General features: G+C 41.3%; 1 long non-coding RNA gene across 1 annotated transcript; it reads right to left on the bottom strand.

The window, feature by feature from the left end:
* Positions 1-5008: 5008 nt before the first annotated feature.
* On the bottom strand, positions 5009-17295 carry LOC115088600. Its single transcript, XR_003855807.1, has 3 exons — positions 17177-17295; positions 5239-5282; positions 5009-5139 (listed from the first exon to the last, which is right to left on the bottom strand). It is a non-coding gene; the product is annotated as an uncharacterized LOC115088600 (long non-coding RNA).
* Positions 17296-20424: the final 3129 nt, after the last annotated feature.

Raw genomic sequence — 20424 nt, 5'->3', positions numbered from 1 at the left:
TTTCTGTTGGGATGCCCTAACTCTCCTGTTTCATTAATACCCATTAATACCCTTTGAAGATACCTCCTTCCAAACCATACACTGCTGAACGATTGTCAGCTATTCCCTTTATTCTAGTTTAAACGTTGCTCTATCTCCTTTTTAATGGATAGCACCAGCAGCCTGGTGAAGGTGGCATCTCTCCCTTTGGAAAAGCTCCCTCTTCTCCAAAAGGTTGCTCAGTTCCTTACAAAACTAAATCCCTCTTCCCTGCACCATCGTCTCATCCATGCATTGAGATTCCAGAGCTCTGACTGCCTCTGGGGACCTGCGCATGGAACAGGGAACATTTCAGAGAATGCTTCCCTGGTGATTCTGGATTTCAGCTTTCAAACTAAAATACTATTTGGCTTCTAGAACCTCCCGCCCACATTTTCTATATCATTGGGGTCCACATGTATCATGACAGCCAACTCCTCCCCAGCACTATCTAGAATCCTATCTAGGTGACGCATGAGGTCCGCCACCTTCACACCAGGCAGGCATGTTACCAGGCAATCCTCACATTCATCAGCCACACAGCTATCTATATTCTTAGTAATCTAATCACCAACTATGATGGCCAATCTAAACCTTCCCTCCTGTGCAGTATCCCTGGAAGACATCCTTAGTGTTCAAGGATAATGCATCACCTGTAGAGCAGGTCCTTGGTACAGGATCACTTCCTGCCACTCCACGCATTTACACCCAAACCTTATAATAAGTGTAGCAATATTTGCAATCAATATAAACCAAGCAACTGTGAAACCCATACATTACTGCTAGCAACATTTTAATGGGTGAGGAAACTTCTTGATAATTCATACAATGTTGCTTGACATTCTTTGCTTTGGGACTTGACCATAGAAGGGGAATCAATATAGGGCTGCTACTAAAGATATTTCCAACCATACTTAACTCAGTCTTTCAGACTTCCCTTGCATCTCAGACACCATAGATGGTCCATTAACTCACCTCACTGACTCTACTTCAATGCTGTGCAGATCTGCCCTGATTCCTAACTCAAACTTGCGGTTGCCTCACTCTTGTGAGAGTTTGGAGTTCTCAGGTTCCTGAATGTTATTTCATTGTGAGCCTGACTGGTATCAGCTCAAGGCTGGAATCTCCTCAGGAAGAGGAGCTGCATGGTTTTTCAGGCTGAGAGAAATCTCTGCTTCCAAGCTAAAACCATTCCATCTGCCTCCAGCACAATAGATCCACTGGATCTTGATATGGGTAAGCACTGGATGAAGCCTGTAGTGGTGAGTTGTTCACTTCCAGAAGGTTTTGGTCGTTAGGGGTGGGCTTCCCCTCACCTTCTCTTGTATTTTCTCACCATCAGCATCCAAGCTAACAGGAATATTGAAAGAAGATGAGTAACTTCCAATAGAGTTCCAAACCAGTGTGGCTTCCAACAAGTTGTCATCTTGGGATTCCCCTGCTTTTTGATTTAAAAAAAATAAGGAGTTGGTTTTCAAAAGCATTTATGGGTATAAACCTTGGTATAATCTCCTTAAATCAAGTTTTGAAAATTGCCTGGGAGTCGTACTTTACATATGAAAGTATGCACAAAATGTTTGCATATTTTTACATGTACTAGAAAGAGGTATTCCTGGAGGCAGAGTTGAGGCAGGGAAATCATTTATGCGCATACTTTTGATATTCAAAATATGTTCATAAATGTACAACTATGCATTTGTACCTGTTCCCAAGCTCGCATAAATGTGTGATCATATGCTGCACTGGGTTCTGCATACAACTGATAATTTTCAAAGCGGATTTGCATGTATAAGTCTACTTTGAAAATCTGGGCTGAACTATGGATGTACTTTCACCATGCAAACTTCAGCTTTATGTGGACTGTCATAAAATAACCCTTTCTGTGAGTTAACCTACATAAATTATGCTCTCCAAAGAAGAGGTGAAACTTTGAGTTAATCTCTATGAGGTAGATTTTAAAAGCGCTGCTCACACAAAAACATCCACATACGTGTGAATGTGTATGACGCGCATACAAAATAAAGAGGCAGGGTGTTCCCAAGACTGACGAGCATAACCACAAATTTGCTAAGGTAACACACATATGTCATCTGTGAAACTTTGCTACTGGACTGGGTGGGTGGGACGGAGGGAGACTGACTCTGCATGGGGTTAGTTTGACACTCTCTATATATATACCACTTGAATCAGGGTGGGTTTTCAGGAGTTGGGTTGGGGTTAGGAGGTGGTGATGTTGCAGACAGAGTCAGAGGTATTCATTGTAAAACTGACATCACTAAAGGATTTTTGTCCTTATAAGCGATGAAAAGGAGTTGATTTGTACAATGTAGCTAGCAGAGACGGCAGCGAACAAATCAACTCTTCTTGTTAGACTTTTCGTTGCTTATAAAGACAAAAATTCATTAGCAATGACAATTTTACAATGAATACCTCTGAATGTGTCTATAGCACCACCCTCCCTAACTCCAACCTACCTCCGGAAAACCCGCACCGATTCAAAGTGCCCCTCTAAGGTGCTACATATATAGAGAGTGTCAGAGTGCCTCTATGCAGAGGTTTTCTCTCTCTCCCTCCCCCCCTCCCCTATGTGTATAAAGGCTGTTGGCATACGTGCACAATGGGGCGGATTTTCAGAGCCCTGCTCGCCTAAATCCGCCCAAAACCGGGCGGATTTAGGCGAGCAGGGCCCTGCGCGCCGGGAAGCCTATTTTACATAGGCCTCCCGGCGCGCGCAGAGCCCCGGGACTCGCGTACGTCCCGGGGTTCTCGGAGGGGGGCGTGTCGGGGGGCGGGGCCGGAGCGCGCGGCGTTGCGGGGGCGTGTCGGCAGCGTTTTGGGGGCGGGTACGGGGCGTGGCTACGGCCCGGGGGCGTGGCCGCGCCCTCCGTACCCGCCCCCAGGTCGCGGCCCGGCGCGCAGCAGGCCCGCTGGCGCGCGGGGATTTACGTCTCCCTCCGGGAGGCGTAAATCCCCCGACAAAGGTAAGGGGGGGGTGTAGACAGGGCCGGGCGGGTGGGTTAGGTAGGGGAAGGGAGGGGAAGGTGAGGGGAGGGCAAAGGAAAGTTCCCTCCAAGGCCGCTCCGATTTCGGAGCGGCCTTGGAGGGAACGGGGGGAAGCAGCGCGGCTCGGCGCGCGCAGGCTATACAAAATCGATAGCCTTGCGCGCGCCGATCCAGGATTTTAGTGGATACGCGCGGCTCCGCGCGTATCTACTAAAATCCAGCGTACTTTTGCTTGAGTCTGATGCGCAAGCAAAAGTAGGCTGATCGCGCTTCTTTTAAAATCTACCCCAATGAGTATTTTAATGCTACGCACATACTTTATAAAATAAGGCATATTTTTGTTTGCGTTTATGGGTGCACATGCGTTTCTTTTGAAATTTACCAGTATGTGTATCAGGCCAATTAACATATATTTTCAAAACAAACTTCTGCGTATAAATTCCCAATGAAAATTTGAGGTAAGGTCTGCATCTAAAACATATGTGCAGACTTTACCTTCTAGGAGGGATAAAGTCCGTGTGTACTTTTTGCCTGTAGGCACTAAAGTGAAAGTACATGCATAATTTTCTTTGAAAATTATCCTGTCAAAACTATGCCTGCACAATTACACCTGCCATTTGTTGCACATAGTTTTGATGAGATAATTTGCATGCATATTTTTAAAAAATATAAAGTATGCATGAAAATCCCAACCTGCCATGACTCCATCCCTTGGAACACCTATCCACCATGCACACAAAAGTATGTGTATACAGTATGTGTGTGTGTGTGTGTGTGTATGTTTACATATTTTTATGTACATACAATAACCCAGAGCTTTTCACACGATGTCAATCTTTTGCGACACTGCACCACCAAAAATATTTAGGCAATGACCTTCATAATAGGCTTCCTCGTTAGGGCTTGCGCCTATTCAACTCGGCCTTATGCATAATCATAGGTCATGATGTTAAAGATATTTTTTTGAGAAAGTTTTCTTTTGCAAATTAAAACAAATAAAGTCAATGACTATTTCAAACTCTGACTGGCATTATTCCATATGTATAATCCATCATTTAAATGGTTAGACTTATCTGGATTGTAGCACTTTTTCAGTCAAAAACCATGACAGTGTTCACAGTGCTGACCCGACACGGAGCCGTGTTTCGGACTGCTTTCACCATCTCCCAGTCCTTCATCAAGGGTAATAGTTACAGTTGTCGAACAATTCAAACATGGCGCTTCAGCGTTTTTTACCCATTTACATATTTTTATGGACATATCAATCGTACAGCTTTCTAAAGGGCCATATCTGTGGGTAAAGGACTGCTTTACCAGCAGAGGTCCCAGTGAAAATTACTCTCCTTATGTCTTTTTAAAGCAAACTGGCTTGTGTTATAATTTACGCTTCTAAATATGCCAAAAATGTTGTTACAAGGTGACTATGCTATGTGACTATGCTTATGTTAGATAATGGTTTTTATAATGGCCTTAATTATTATTAGATCAAAATATTTTAGCAGGTTTTCTGTGCATATTGATATTACTGCTGGAAATGTTGCACTACACAAAGTATAGCAGTTGCTTTACCAGTATTCATTTTCACCAACCATCCAAGAGCCAACAAAATGTGTATGGAGTTAGCTCATGCAGAACTAACTTGGGATCTGCTAGGAACAGCTTGTTCAAGAAAAGCATTAGGCATGAAGTTAAACTGATAAATGCAAGGAAAAAAAAAACCCAGCCTCAATCTATTTTTCCAAACAGATACTTGTAGAACAATTTTAAAAGCCAGGTGTTTCATGTTAAACATGTACTCTTTTTGATTATTTTAATAGCCCCTTTGTATCATATGGTAGAATTATATGTCACTGTTGTACTGGGATGAATTCAATTCAAAGCTTGTTTTGGACTGATTCTAATAAGACTAATCCTTATAGCTTTCTTGCTCTTAGACTATTCTGTTCTATTTACTTTATTAGCAATATATCATGGTTTATAGTAAGATACATGAAAGTTAAAAGAGGACAGGACAGATTTTCCAATCAGCTGTAATATGAGCCCTTCAGCCATGAGAACAGCAGGACCAAATGTTTCCTATGTGGCAACATTTGAACAGCTTCTTTCCAGACCCAAGTCCTAGAAAAAGAGAGATAAAACAGCCCCTGATCATTAGGCAGAGTTAAAAGGAGCCACATTTTCATTCATCTTCAGACAAAGCTGCATAGAAAATTGTACCTGCACACCTGCAGCTGTGTTCAGCTTGACCCGTCTGGTTATCCCTGCCAAAAAGAAAAAAAAAAGATCTTGACATTAGGTCAGAAGATTCTGCTGTGAAGTGTTTGAAATAGATATAATATACTGTATTTCATTTATCTTTCATTAGTTCCATATCCAAAAACTGAAGGAAAGAATGGGTTTTTCCAGCGTGAACTGGAACAGAAAGAGGTTCCTTTGGAATTTCTTTTCAGAACTCCTTCCAAAATACTGCGTGTGTGTGTGTGTGTGTGTGCCTGCCTGTGTGTAGGTGTCTGAATACATCCTGACAAGCTATTCTAATAAACTATCTTTATGTTTCACTGTAGACAAGTTTAATCAAGATATTTTTCTAAGTGACTGGAAGGAGGCGAAAAGGGTTGGCTCAGATTATGGTGACCGCATTGCTTGCAATCACAGCTCTATTAACCACACGTCCACAACACATTCTGAAATTAGAAGTCCTAGTTTTCTTGTTGAAAAAGTGGGGCAATAAACCCGGAATATTTTCAGCATTAGGCTAAATAATCAAGACAAACACGGCCTGACCTGTAGCTCTCTGTAGTGCTCTCCCCCACTCCTGATGCCCTAGTTTGTTTGAATCCACAGCATGAAATTTGGCTATATTTAAACTTCTGAACCAACCTCAAACAACCCCCTCCTCTTCCTCATATAATTTGCAACTTTTTTATGACCTGCAGAAATAAATTTTTGCAGATGTAAATGACTTACTGTGTATGAAAATCATATAAATCATCAGCATTTCTGGCTTCTGAACAGGAAACCAAAAATATTTATGAAGTTCAGGATCATTTCCATATTCTCAAATCAAAGAAGCCTTAGTGGATTTCATTATTTTGCAATCAAACCATAAGTACTAAATAGTTTTTGGCTAACCCTGTGGGTTTAAAAGTATTTATCAACCCTGTAACTTTGAAACCTTTTTTTTTTTTTTTTTTAGTTTGCTAGGGTAGTATTCAGTATGGCCTCAATTCTGCCAAATTCCACAAAGGGGCCCCCAAAATACTTCTTGAGATATTTGGGTCCCAATGTAAAAATAAATATTCACATCCGAAATGTAAAAATAGGGCCAAGGGGATGTCATACATCTTAGTAGTTTCATGTAAGCAGCGTTTGCATGGTTTCTATGCCCTGCCCTTGTTCTCAGCTGTGGAATACATTATATTCTTAATTACCTTGTCTCCTCCCTTTATTATAGGATGTGTGTTCCTTCAGATGACATCATGCACATCTGGAAAAGGGACAGAAGGAACCCATTGAGTATGTCTCAACTACTCATATCACTACAAAGTGTGGGCTTAAAGCCAAAAAAGCTTGCCTATTTTTCAAAGGAAAAAAGGGAGGACAACAGCTCAACTACGTATGTCAGCACAGAAGCCTAGCACAAGGCATTATAGCTTCTGACAAGCACAGAAGCAAGTGGGAAATACTGTAAAAGCATTTGGCTTGCCCCAGGCTAACCTGGGTTGACTAACATAGCCAATGCTCTGGGCCAGCCCAACCCCCATTTTTCTGAGCAGTGAACTTCTGGTCATCTTCCTTTCCTTTGCAGCGGATAGGAGGGAGGTGGTTTTTGATACTTGCAGTTGGGGGGAAACAGGTCTCTTTAGCACCTGGCTAGTTTTTGCCAACTTATCTGACGTCAGTGGGGAACAAGGAGGGTGGATGAGCACTGTGGTAGGCTGAGGCAGAAACTTTTCACTCCTATTGTGGCTTTCCTAGCCCCCTTACCTATCCATTGTTCTTAGTAGGAAACTAGGGTTTCATGGGAATTGGGAGGGAGGTGTTATTCCTTGCCTTTCTTTATCATAGCTAGTGTAGAATGCTGAATTCCTATCCCACAGGATTGGTCAAGGGATTGGAGAACATTATTTTGTCATGGGTCCTGAAGAGCCTTGGATTCTACTAGCAGCACTCCCATGGAGAAAATGGTAATCTGGAGCTTTGATTTAAATTTGTACCCAGGCTAGTATTATTGCAGGCCAATTCTGGGGCCAGTTAATACTAGGGATGTGCATTAATTTGAAACAAAATAGGAAATGTAAGAAAAACCAGCACAAGATTGTTGGTTTAATTTTTGTTTCATTTAGAAAAAAAAAACGTTATAATAAACCCCCTTCCATCCTGGTTCAGTCCTCCCCAAGGCTGACATGAGGCTTCCTCAGGGCCACCCAGGGTCCAACCTGAGGCTTCCTCAGGGCCTTCCTGAAGCTGACCCAGGGCCAATCCTCCCAGGACTGATCTGAGGCTTCCCTGTGGTTAATCCAAGGCCACTCTGATGCTGACGTGGAGATGACCTGAAACTTCTCCAAGGTCTCCCTGGAGATTTTCCAGAGGTTGATCAGGGGCCTACCTGAGTCTGACCCAGGGCCAAACTGAGGCTTTCCCCAGGCCTTTCTGGGGCTGCCTCCCAAAATTTGCTGGGGTCTGGGGAAAACTCTGGGTCCCTCTGACCCCCCTCAAAAATAACAAGTGGTCAGGCCCTCTGACTTCCCCCTCTGAAAAAGGTACCACAGAAAAGAACCATCCTGAACCCCACTTATCTCAGCCAAGGGGTTCCTGGGTGGTAAAAGAGGCAATAGGAATGCTCACTCACCTCATTCTCCTCTGTAAGCCTTCAGATTGGCACCACAGTGAAGTAGAAATGGTGCTAGTCTCAGGGCTGGTGCAATATTTTTTGTAGGGACTAATTTTGTATGGCTGTGCAAGAAAATTGTACTGGTAAGCCCTGAGACCAGAGCCATTTTGACATCACTATGGCGCTGGTCTAAGGGCCAACCAGCACCATTTGTAAGGGATGTTAGAGAGGCAGGAGGTGAGTAGGCATCCCTCTTGCTCCTTTTACTGCCTAGGAATCCCATGGAGGGGTAAGTGGGGGGCCCCAGCACCTTTTTTGTCAGGCACAGGAAGGGGTGGAATAACTAGGAGAATGCCTTATTTTGTTTTTATAATGTTTAATTCAGTTTGGCAAAGAATAGAACCAAAATTAACATAAAATGAAACAACACCTGGAAACACTCTCTCCAAATAAAAACAAAGAAAGAATAAAACGAACCAAAACAAAAGTTTGGGGGTTGAACACCCATAGTTACTACAGTTAGTGCTTAGTGTTACCACAGGATGTGATGTATTGACAGGGTGAACCACAGTATACAGCTATCTTATCATACCTAGATCAATACTGAATTAGCAGGTGGCCAAGTTTGGCAGTGGATCCTGGTCCTGAGCTAGTAACACTATTATACTTTGCACGTGACTTGTTGTCATATGATCAACTTGGTGGGGGTGTGGCACTTTATGTCCGGGTGGGTATTGTGTCCAACAGGATAATGATCATACAAGAGACTAAATGCTCAGTAGAATCTATATGGGTAGAAATCCCATGTGTGTTGGGAAAGAGTATAGTGATAGGAGCATACTACCGTCCACCTGGACAAAATGGTCAGACAGATGATAAAATGCTAAGAGAAATCAAGGAAGCTAACCAATTTGGCAGTGCAATAATAATGGGAGATTTCAATTACCTTGACGTTATGTGTCACTTTCAAGCAGACACTAACCGGTCTTATCTATCATTCACCTTCATCATAATTTTAATACAACAACATATTTTTTCTTTTCTTTTTTCAAAAATTAATTAAAAATGTCCTCCATTATTATCAAGATGACTCTTTCATATACAGTTGGTAGGTAGGAGAGCCCTACACAGGCCGGTGTTTCGCTGAGTTAGCTTCCTCAGGGGCGTATAAAAACACTTCAATGCAGAGCCACATATCTAAAAGGGAGTATAAATGAGAAAGAATTGCACATTTTGTGAGAAAAGGTGAAAATAATACTTATCTCAAGACACCACAGCTACCGTGTTAGACGGGACCAGACGTCTCAACCATCTCGGAAAGAAACAAATGGAGGAACCCGAACCGAGGCTAGCGTCCCTTTAAATACGCCATCTTTTAATGACGTCAGCCATCAATCATGATTTGGTATCAAAACATCTGTCAATGATCGTGAATTAGAAAACAGTTCAAAAGTCAACCCAAAAAAACATGAGGGTCCAGCTCAGTATTTAATCCTAACGGATGGACAGTTTTGAGGCGATAAATCCACCGCTGTTCGGACTGTAACAAAATGCATTCTCGATTGCCTCCATGCCAATGTACAAGGACATGATCGATAGCGCAGAAGAGTAAATCATCAAATGTGTGTCCCATTTCCGTATAATGAGACACCAGGGGTTCATTAACTCTGGCATTCCTAATATTGCAGCGATGTTCTATCATCCTCGTCTTCAACAGGCGTTTTGTTTTCCCAATATAAATTAAGGAACAAGGACATTGAATCAAATATACGACCATAGTAGATTCACAGGTCGTATGATGTCGCAAAAATATTTTGTAGCCAGAAGATACAGTAAATTGATCGAAAATCATCAAAGAGGAAGGGCACACAGAACAGGTATTGCAGGGCTTGTGTGAACCTGATGACGTATGCAATGTCTGTGATGTCATAGAACTATCTGATCTCACCAAAACAATTTTTATGTTCATGGCACGAGAAAAAGTGATTCGAGGAGGCATATTGAAAATTACATTAGTTTGTAACACATGCCAATATTTGAGTATGGATTGGCGAATCTTAAAAGCCACAGCAGAGTACGGTAAAATGCATGTATGACGTGACGTGAAGATTCCTCACGTCATACATACATCCTATTTGGGTTCCACATTTTTGGTGATTTGATTACATGTTGTGGTTAACCGCTGACTCCTTTGTGTGAGTAGATTTCAATTACCCCAATATTGACTGGGTAAATGTAACATCAGGACATGCTAGAGACATAAAGTTCCTGGATGTAATAAATGACTGCTTCATGGAGCAACTGGTTCAGGAACCAACGAAAGAGGGAGCTATTTTAGATTTAATTATTAGAGGAACACAGGATTTGGTGAGAGAGGTAATGGTGATAGGGCCACTTGACAACAGTGATCATAACATGATCAAATTTAAACTTATAACTGGAAGGGGAACAATAAGTAAATCTACAGCTCTAACACTAAACTTTCAAAAGGGAAACTTTGATAAAATGAGGAAAATAGAAAAAAACTGAAAGGTGCAGCTGCAAAGGTTAAAAGTGTTCAACAGGCACGGACATTGTTTAAAAATATAATCCTAGACATGTAGTCCAGATGTATTCCACGCATTAAGAAAGGTGGAAGGAAGGCAAAATGATTACCAGCATGGTTAAAAGGTAAGGTGAAAGAGGCTATTTTAGCCCAAAAAAATCCTTCAAAAATTGAAAGAAGGATCCATCTGAAGAAAATAGGATAAAGCATAAGCATTGTCAAGTTAAATGTAAAACATTGATAAGACAGGCGAAGATGGAATTTGAAATAAAGTTGGCCATAGAGGCAAAAACTCATAATAAAAAAACTTTTAAAATATATCTAAAGCAAGAAACCTGTGACTGAGGGGGGTTAAAGGGGCTCTTAGGGAAGATAATGCCCATTGCAAAAATGACTAAATGAATTATTTGCCTCCATGTTTACTAATGAGGATGTTGGGGGGATACCAGCTCTGGAGATGGCCAGATTGAGAAACTAAAGAGTAGCAAATTGCCTGGACTGCATGGTATGCATCCTAGGGAACTGAAGGAACTAAAAAAATGAAATCTCTGATCTATTAGTTAAAATTAGTAACCTATCATTAAAATCATCCATTGTACCTGAAGTCTGAAGGGTGGCCAATATAACCCCAATATTTAAAAAGGACTTCAGGGTGATTTGGGAAACTATAGACCAGTGAGCCTGAGTTCAGTGCTGGGAAAAATAGTGGAAACTATACTAAAGATCAAATCGTAGAGCATTTAGATAGACATGGTTTAATGGAACACAGTCAACGTGGATTTACCCAAGGGAAGTCTTGCCTAACAAATCTGCTTCATTTTGTGAAGGGGTTAATAAACATGTGGATAAAGGTGAACTGGTAGATTTGGATTTTCAGAAAGTATTTGACAAAGTCCCTCATGAGAGGCTTCTAAGAAAACTAAAAAGTCATGGGATAGAAGGCAATGTTCTTTTGTGGATTACAAACTGGTTAAAAGACAGGAAATAGAGAGTAGGATTAAATGGTCAATTTTCTCAGTGGAAAAGGGTAAACAGTGGAGTGCCTCAGGGATCTGTACTTGGACTGGTGCTTTTCAATATATTTATAAATGATCTGGAAAGGAATACGATGAGTAACGTTAACAAATTTGCAGATGATACAAAATTATTCAGAGTAATTAAATCACAAGCGGATTTTATTTATTTATTTTTATTTATTTAAAGCTTTTCTATACCGGCATTCATGATACAATCATATCATGCCGGTTTACATATAACAAGGGGTGCAATAACTTTCTTTTAACCAGTGTTGAGGAAGTAAAAAGTTACAATATAACAAGGTTGTTGAAACTGGGAAGGAAGGAGACAGGGAAAGACAAGAATTATATAATCTTTACAGGATTGTGATACATTACAGGAGGACCTTGTGAAACTGGAAGAGATGGGCATCCAAATGGCAGATGAAATTTAATGAGGACAAGTGCATGGTGTTGCATATAAGGAAAAATAGCCCTTGCTGTAGTTACATGATGTTAAGTTCCATATTAGGAGCTACGATCCAGGAAAAAGATCTGTCATCATTGTTGATAATACTTTGAAATCATCGGCTCAGTGTGCTATAGCAGTCAAAAAAGCAAACAGAATGTTAGGAATTATTAGGAATGGAATGGTTAATAAAACAGAAAATGTCATAATGCCTCTGCATTGCTCAATGGTAAGACCAAACCTTGAATAGTGTATAATTCTGGTCGCCACATCTCAAAAAAGATATAGCTGCGATGGAGAAGGTACAGAGAAGGGCAACCATAATGATAAAGGGGATGGATCAGTTCCCCTCTGAGGAAAGGCTGAAGAAGTTAGGGCTGTTCAGCTTGGAGAAGAGATGGCTGAAGACCTCTCATGATATAAAATCTCACTCAATGCACAATTAAGCTCTGGAATTTGTTGCCAGAGGATGTGGTTAGTGCAGTTAGTGTAGCTGGGTTTAAAAAATGTTTGGATAAGTTCTTGGAAATGTCCATTAACTACTATTAACCAAGTTGACTTAGGGAATAGCCACTGCTATTAATTGCATCAGTAGCATGGGATCTTCTTGTTGTTTGGGTACTTGCCAGGTTCTTGTGGCCTGGTTTGGCCTCTGTTGGAAACAGGATGCTGGGCTTGATGGACTCTTGGTCTGACCCATCATGACAATTTATTATGTTCTTCTGGTCTTAATGAAATGAACCCTTGGCCAGTTTGGGTCAGAGGGTACTCTAAGGCATATTTAAACTGTATCCTATTTTGCTGTCAAAGGTGCTAATATTCAGAGTGTTGTTAATTTTTATGAATGTTTAGTAAAAGCTGCAATGGAAATTCTTATTTGTCTGTTATTAGATGGGCCAGGGAAGGGAGTGGGGGATGGCCTGTTATGCAAGTTGCTATGTTGATGAAAACATCTGAAAGCAAATCTTAATTTTATGTTTGTTTGAAACCTATAGAAGCCCCAACATCATATCTATGAATCATCTATCATCCCCTACATATTGGCAATTTTCAAACTGCACACAATGGGATACAGTACATGGACTATGCACCAATTTTCAAAGAGGACATACATTCTATTTGAAACTTGCCAAAGGTATAAGAGTCCAAGAACATTTTCACCTGCTCTTTGAAAATACAATCTACATGCATTATTTTCATCCTTGATCTAAACAGGCTCCTGAACTGTGTTTTGTCGAATGATGCATACAATTTTAGTCATATTTAGGGAAGGCAATTTTCAGACAGGCAATTTACACTGTAAAACTCTGTTTACCCACATAAATGGTCTTGAAGACTGTCCTCTTTTTGTACTTACTAGGGATATGCACACATTTTATTTTCGTTGGTGTTTTGTTTTCGGGTCCGGGGTGGGCCATTTTGGTCCACTCCCCGAACCCAAAACCTTTTTTCATTTCTATTTCGGGAAAAACCCCAAAAAACAAAAAAAAACCCTACCCTAACCCTTCAAATTATTTAACTATAATCCCCCCACCCTCCCGACCCACCCAAGACTTGCCGAAGGTCCCTCTCCCCCTCTCAGGCCGTCAGCAGCCAGTGATCAAAATGGCACCAGTGGCCCTTTGCCCTTACCATGTGACGGGGCTACCGGTGCCATTGGTCAGCTCCTGTCACATGGTAGGAGCAATGGGTGGCCCACACCATTTTTTAAGTATAGTACTATCTCATTAGTTATCCTGCTTCCACTATGTCTCTCTAAGATGCCAATTAACTCTGTCTTATCATTCACTGCTATACACTCTAACACTCCAATTTTATTTCTTAGACTTCTGACATTGGCATACAGTGTGCTTTTTGTTTATATTAACAGCCTGCTTTTCAGTTCACAGGGATAATTTGTAATCTTTTAGCTCATGTGAGTCTTTATTTATAGGCACATGGACTACTTTTGCTTTTATTGGAACATCTCTGTTGGGATGCCCTAACTTTCTTGCTTCATTAGGATCCTTCAAAGATACTTCCATCTGAACTATGCACTGCTGAGCGACTTGCGGCTTTCCCCTTTGTTCTAGTTTAAAAGCTGCTCTATCTCCTTTTTAAAGGTTAGCACCAGTAGCCTAGTTTGACCCTGGTTAAGGTTCAGCCTATCCCTTTGGAAAAGAGTTTCCCTTCCCCAAAAGGTTCCCGAGTTCCTTTAAAAACTGAATCCCTCTTCCTTGTACCATCGTCTTATCCACACACTGAGATTCTGGAGATCTGCCTTCCTCTGGGGACCTGTGCGTGGAACAGGAAGCATTACAGAGAATGCTACCCTGGAGGTTCTAGATTTCAGGTTTCTACTTTAAGCTTTTTTCTACCTTTGGTTAGATTTTTGTAACAAATACACAAGCTCTAAGATTTCACCTACCGTTTGGCTTGTTTTTTTTTTTAACACACACACACACCTCTCCCCAAAACTTTTTTAAGTTTTAAAATTTCCCAAAGCAATACATACCAATTCTCTTTAGCCATCAGCAAGATGATGCTCTACTCTCAGTGCTTCCACTGGATTTTCTGAGAAATGCAAAATCCCATGCTTATCAGACACTGGACCCCTACAATCTCTCACATCCACCCTACATGAGACATACCAAAAAACTAGCCATCGGATTACTCTACTCATAATCCTCTGGAAAAAGTAAAATCCTGCTAGGTGAGAACACACAGACCCAAGAGAGTAGCCCTCATTCTTAGCCCACAAAATATACTACAAGATAACCCCATCCCCTATCACTGCCTCATGTCATCCCAATGCCTGGAAAAAACTGGAGACTATGTCCCTTCCCTTCAAGTAGACTGCCTTGGTTGCTGGGGTAAGGGATGCCATAATCATGTCGCTCAAGTCTCCACTCCCAAATGCCACAGGTACGCTGGAACAAGCATTCCAGGGTTGTCTGCTTCCAGTGCCAGCTGACAAAACAGGTCCCACTTGGAACAAGAAAGAACATTGACTATAGAATTGTCAAATCTGGGCACATGGCACACTGCAGCCCTGACATTCCACCATAAACAAAAGAAAGTGAATTCCTGAAACTATGCCAAAACCTTCTCACACCTAGCAGACTGTCAATTAATCACCTCAACAACACTCAAATAATCAAATCAGTATAAAACCTGTTTTGTAAACTCATTCCCCATATTGTGAGTGCAACTACTAAAGGAAACAGTTCCAGAAAGCTGATTTTCCTACTGATTTCTGCAAAATTCCAAGCCTCAGGCCATTGGACTGCATACCAGGTCCTGCGCCAGTAGGCCCCAAAACCCTACAAACCCACCATTTCATAGAGCTCTAAGTCCTGAGACCCTGCATGATCCTACTCCATTAAAGGTCTCATGAAAAGTGTCCCATACATGAAGCTCATGCTAAATCTGAGCCATCACACGGATGAAATGATGTGTGCAACAGACATCCACCATCACCACTGTCAAGTGCCCAAGGAAAGCCCTACTCATGAGGATGACCCTGTAAGCAAAATTTAAAGATCCAATCAAGGACTGCACATTGTGAACGGTGACCTTCTTCACCGTCCCAACCTGCTGCACCAGTTCCTGAAGCCGGTGCACGTTTTATTCCAGCAAGCAAGAAATCATTGTCTCCAAATCAAGCCTGATGCCCAAAAAGGTCAACAGTGAAACAGGGTCTTCGGTCTTATTCTGTGCAATAGAAATTCCAAAGAAAACATTCAGCAGCTTCACACAAGTTTTGGTATCCGATGGACCAACAAACAGGAAATCATCTAAATAATGCACATGCTAGTGAGCCCAACCAAATGCATGATCACCTAGTGAACGAAAGAACTAAAAAGCTGAAATAGGGAACAATAGATCAAGCAACCTGTAAGCAGGCAGCAATCCAAATAATACAGCCTCTGGAACTTGAAACCAAGCAAAGAAAACCACTGGGTGTATGGGCAGCAAATGAAAAGCGGACTCGATGTCCACCTTTGCAAGCAGCACTCCCTGATTCACCAACCTAACCAACTACACCACAGACTCAAATGAGGTATACCTAACCATACATGACTCAAGTGGAACAAAGTCATTGACCAAAGAGCCAGCCGGGAATGGGAAATTCAAAATTAGATGGTACTTCGTCAGCTCCTTTTTGGAAATGACAGCCAAAGGTGACAGGTGCATCACTGGAAAAAGAGAGACTGCAAAAGGGTATGTAATACTGCCCAATGCACATTCTCTGCCAGCCTTCTCCTGCACAAGTACTGAAAAAGAACCTGTAGACCCAAACTTCCTACCTGTCCTGCTCCCCTCATGACCCATATATGGTATGCATATACTCTCAGTAAAGCCATCCCTCAAAACTGGTGCTGCCCTCCTATGTGGATATCCCTCAAGCCAAGGCATCATGGCTTTAACAACAATAGGTGTGGGAGTGCGAATGAAAATAGAATCACTATTTGCCACCATGGGCATGTCTACCAGTTGTCCTCTTTCCACACTTTGCTGCTGGATGGAGGCCACCACACACTGAGCAGATGTGACAAAACTGGCAATCAGGGAAAGAGCATGAAGATTGGTTAAAATTGCCAGTATACATCCTGAGCTCAACCAGGGAGCTTGCTGGTATCAGTGACTCTACCAACACCATTTCTCTGAGGAGGACAAAATGAGCCAGACCCCAACCCTGCTCCAATCGACTTAACGCCCCCAGACTGTTCCTTGTTGGTCATCTTGGTGAGCTAAAGATTAATGTTCTGAGTATCCCAGGATGATGAGGTCATTTTCTTCCACTTTATCCCAGAAAATCTCATCACAATCTAGCTAAGGCCATCTATCATAATCTCGAAAGGCACCCAATATACTGTCCCCATACACCAACAGAAGATCATATTGCAAAGGGTCAAAGTGACCCTCAATGCTGGCCAAACACAAAAAGCAGTGCACGCAATTTAAAATATTCAGAGGCAGCCCCCACATGTTCTACCCTGTGCTCCTTCTTCTTCTTCTAATCATTGCCCCTTCAACTTGCTCCTCGCCTTCCTTTGAGTAGCTGAAAAATGTCAGTGTATTCCTGCTTCAAATTTTCTTGCGTAGTTTGAGAGGGACCCCTTCCCATAAATCTGTCAGAGCAACTAAGATCTGGTGTCCCATATCCTGTCTTGGGCCCCCCATACTAATGGAGCACAGTTCCCCACCTCTGCCCCTGGAAGCCTCAGAACTGGAGCTAGATGATGATGAGGAGGAAGACAACAAAAACCTCCTCTGCCTCTTCCCAGAATTCCCACTACACTAGTTCTGTCCCTTGGGTTCATACTCACCCACAGAAGGCCTCTCAGCAACTCCTTCTGCTGACTCACCATGCATGGCACAACCTCTGACCATGACAGATTCTGCTCATGCCAGGCCTCCTGTCAAGAAGTCTTCTTGACAAGAGAGATCATCATCCTCTCTGGCACCTGTAAAAAAAGAAGCAAGCAGCCGAGGAACATCACTAGGACAAGCACTGGTGATTCCCTTCTTTGGAAACATACCTCTGTCACCTGTCAAACTCCCTGTAGCCTTGGACACCCCCAGCACACCTCCAGTTGTTCCATGCCCTTCCCATGGTGGCATATCACCCATACCACCCCATGAACCCAAAATGGAAGGATCTGGCCACCAACTAATGCTATCCCAGCCATAACTGCCCCTACCTCCCCACCCAGGAAGCAACCAAGCACCTCTCCCAAAAATTCCTCCTGGGGCAGCTCCCATCCCAAAATAACCTGCTCTCCACTTGCTACCCCCCAAAACCCCAAGGGAATAATACCCAACTGGCCTCTTGACACATTCCACCCTTCTAAAGAAGCCCCTCAAGCACTATCTACTTTTACATGGCATGCATACCCCGCATTTGTATCCACAGGTAACTCACCAGGTGGAGAAAAGAGAAAAGAATACTATTAATGACATGGTTAACATTTGGAACTTGGCCCTTTTCAATACCATGAACAAGATTGCTCCTTTGAAAAAGTAAACTCACAGTAGAACATCATATACCCATGGTATACACTTACCTTAGCTTTACATGAGAAAAAGCTTTGCAAATCTGAAAGAAACATAGAACTCTTTTGTACCAAGATCTCTTTAACAAACAACTTACACTTTATCGAGCAGCTGCTAACCTAGCAAAGAAAAATTATTACTCTAAACGCATTCAAAACACTAACAGCAATCTTAAGATCCTTTTTAACACTATAAAATCCATTAGTAAAAAACACTGTCACGAACCCACATACCCGAAGTCCAACTCACCTTATGAATTATGTAATGCATTTGGAAACTACTTTTACTCTAAAATTCAAACCATAGTCAACTCCTTTCCTACAACATATACCCCTTGTAATGTTACAATCTGACAATACCTGGGGATACATTTGAAATAGTAGCCAGTACTGAAATATTACAAATATTTCAAATATGAGATCCTCCTCTTGTTCCTTAACACCATGTCCAATAGTCTTACTAAAACTCATTAAAGATGACATAGCTTTGCCCATTTCCCAAATGTCAACTCCTCCCTGTCCACAGGCATTCTACTTTTCTTTAAAAACAGCCACTGTCCATACCAATACAAAAGAACTCCACAAAATTCCAAAACCCAATTCCAGCTATTTTCACCCCCATTTCCCTCCCTTCCATTTCTCCTCCAAAATTATAGATCTATTAAAACAGCTTACCAATTATCTTGACAAACACTCCCTTCTTGATCAATATTACATAATTTCCCCCTACGAATGTTATTCTGATATCCTGGTATGAACAGCTTTTCGCCTGCTGATTTTGTACTGTGCACTAATTTGTATATAGTTATTGTTATAGTTCAATCCCATAGCATATACCCATAGCATTTACTCATTGATGTTTGTATTTCATGTAAGGGCTCCTCCCAAATATTATTTATATGTTGCCTAGTTTACTATGTTATCTGTTATTTGTAAGGGCAATGCCCAATGGTTTTTTGTTCACTGTAAACCGATGCGATGTGCGAACGGTCATCGGTATAAAAGAAACGTTAAATAAATAAATAAATAAATATTAATTTGGATTCAGACCACATCACAGTACAGAAACACTCTTACTATCCAGCACTGACATTATCCATCAAGGGTTTGACTCTGGCCCTTCATATGCCTCAATTTTTCTAAAGTTATCCGCTACCTTTGACACCATCAATCATGAGATATTACTTTCTTGCTTAACCAACATTGGCCTGTCTGGTACAGTCATCTCCTGGTTTAAATCTTACCTACAAAATAGGACTCAATAAATACACATAAATTTTGCTACTTCACCATGGTTTGTACTGAATACTGGAGTCCCACAAGGTTTAGCACATTCTCCTGCATTATTCAACATATACCTTTCTCCTATTTGTCAACTGATCTCCACTCTAGGCCTCTCTTATCATCTTTATGCTGACGATATCAAATTCTATTTTTCAACACGGCATAATTGTCAATCTACCTTTCAATTCATTTCTCTCTGTCCATCTCCCATCGAGACATGCTGTCCCACAATAAACTCTGTTTAAATCTTTCAAAAATGGAAATAATGATCCTTGAAAACCCTCCTTTCGAAGACATTCCTAAAATCATCTTCCTAGAAAAAGCCACAATTCACATATCTAAACATGTCTGAAACCTCAGTGTCATCCTTTTTCTCAGCCAGGCTTTAACACCCAGGCCACTCTGTTATGTTTTTATTATATATGTTTTAATTATAAATGTTTTTAATTTTTATTGTTTGATTATGACTGTATTATTTGTAACCCGCCCCGAACTTTGGAGGGTGCGGGTAATAAATCCTTTTAAATAAACAAGTAAATATATAGTTGTGTAGGGGTCCAACCAATTTGCATGGATGGAACAGGGCCTGCGGCTCTGCTCACCCCTGGTGTAGAATGTGCTCAACGTCATAATTATTTAAGAAAGATGAAGTTTATTTTGGAGATATTTTAGTTCAATTTTGCTGGGTTCCATGGTTGACTTGGCATGCTTTTGGTAGCTGTTGATACATGTGCTGCAAGGAAAGTGCATGAGGGCATCAGATACCTCATCGGCCGGTTTTGAAAAAAAAAATCCCCCGAGCTGATATTTTCCTTCCATTTGCCCCTGACTGGACAGCTGCAAGTTCCTTTTCTGAATGTGAGCGTGAGAAAATTCACACAACTATGATTACCTTTTATCAAGCCAACTTTTTTCTAACAAAACAGACAATGTTTTCTTTAAACCATCATTACAATTAGTCTGTATATAAAAAATATTGCTATCAATGTTGCCATTATTTTTTTTTCCTTAAAATGTATTAAGCGCTGATATGAATTGCACATTATACTTTATCATACAGTAATCCTTCCACTTAAATTATTTGCGATAAATAACTTTTTATAAATTGTTGCAATATTTACTGTGTATTCACATTGAAAAACCATTAAAGCCTTCTGTGTTGCTTTGTTTACTCATGATTGATGTCGCCACTAAAAAGGAAGTGTGATGGGGAGGTTTTGCTGTTTCCATACAAAGAA

Source organism: Rhinatrema bivittatum, chromosome 3 (genome assembly GCF_901001135.1).
Source record: "Rhinatrema bivittatum chromosome 3, aRhiBiv1.1, whole genome shotgun sequence".
NCBI classification, from domain to species: domain Eukaryota; kingdom Metazoa; phylum Chordata; class Amphibia; order Gymnophiona; family Rhinatrematidae; genus Rhinatrema; species Rhinatrema bivittatum.
The sequence above is the reverse complement of the archived record's forward strand: the minus strand, read 5'-3'. Positions and strand labels throughout refer to the sequence as shown.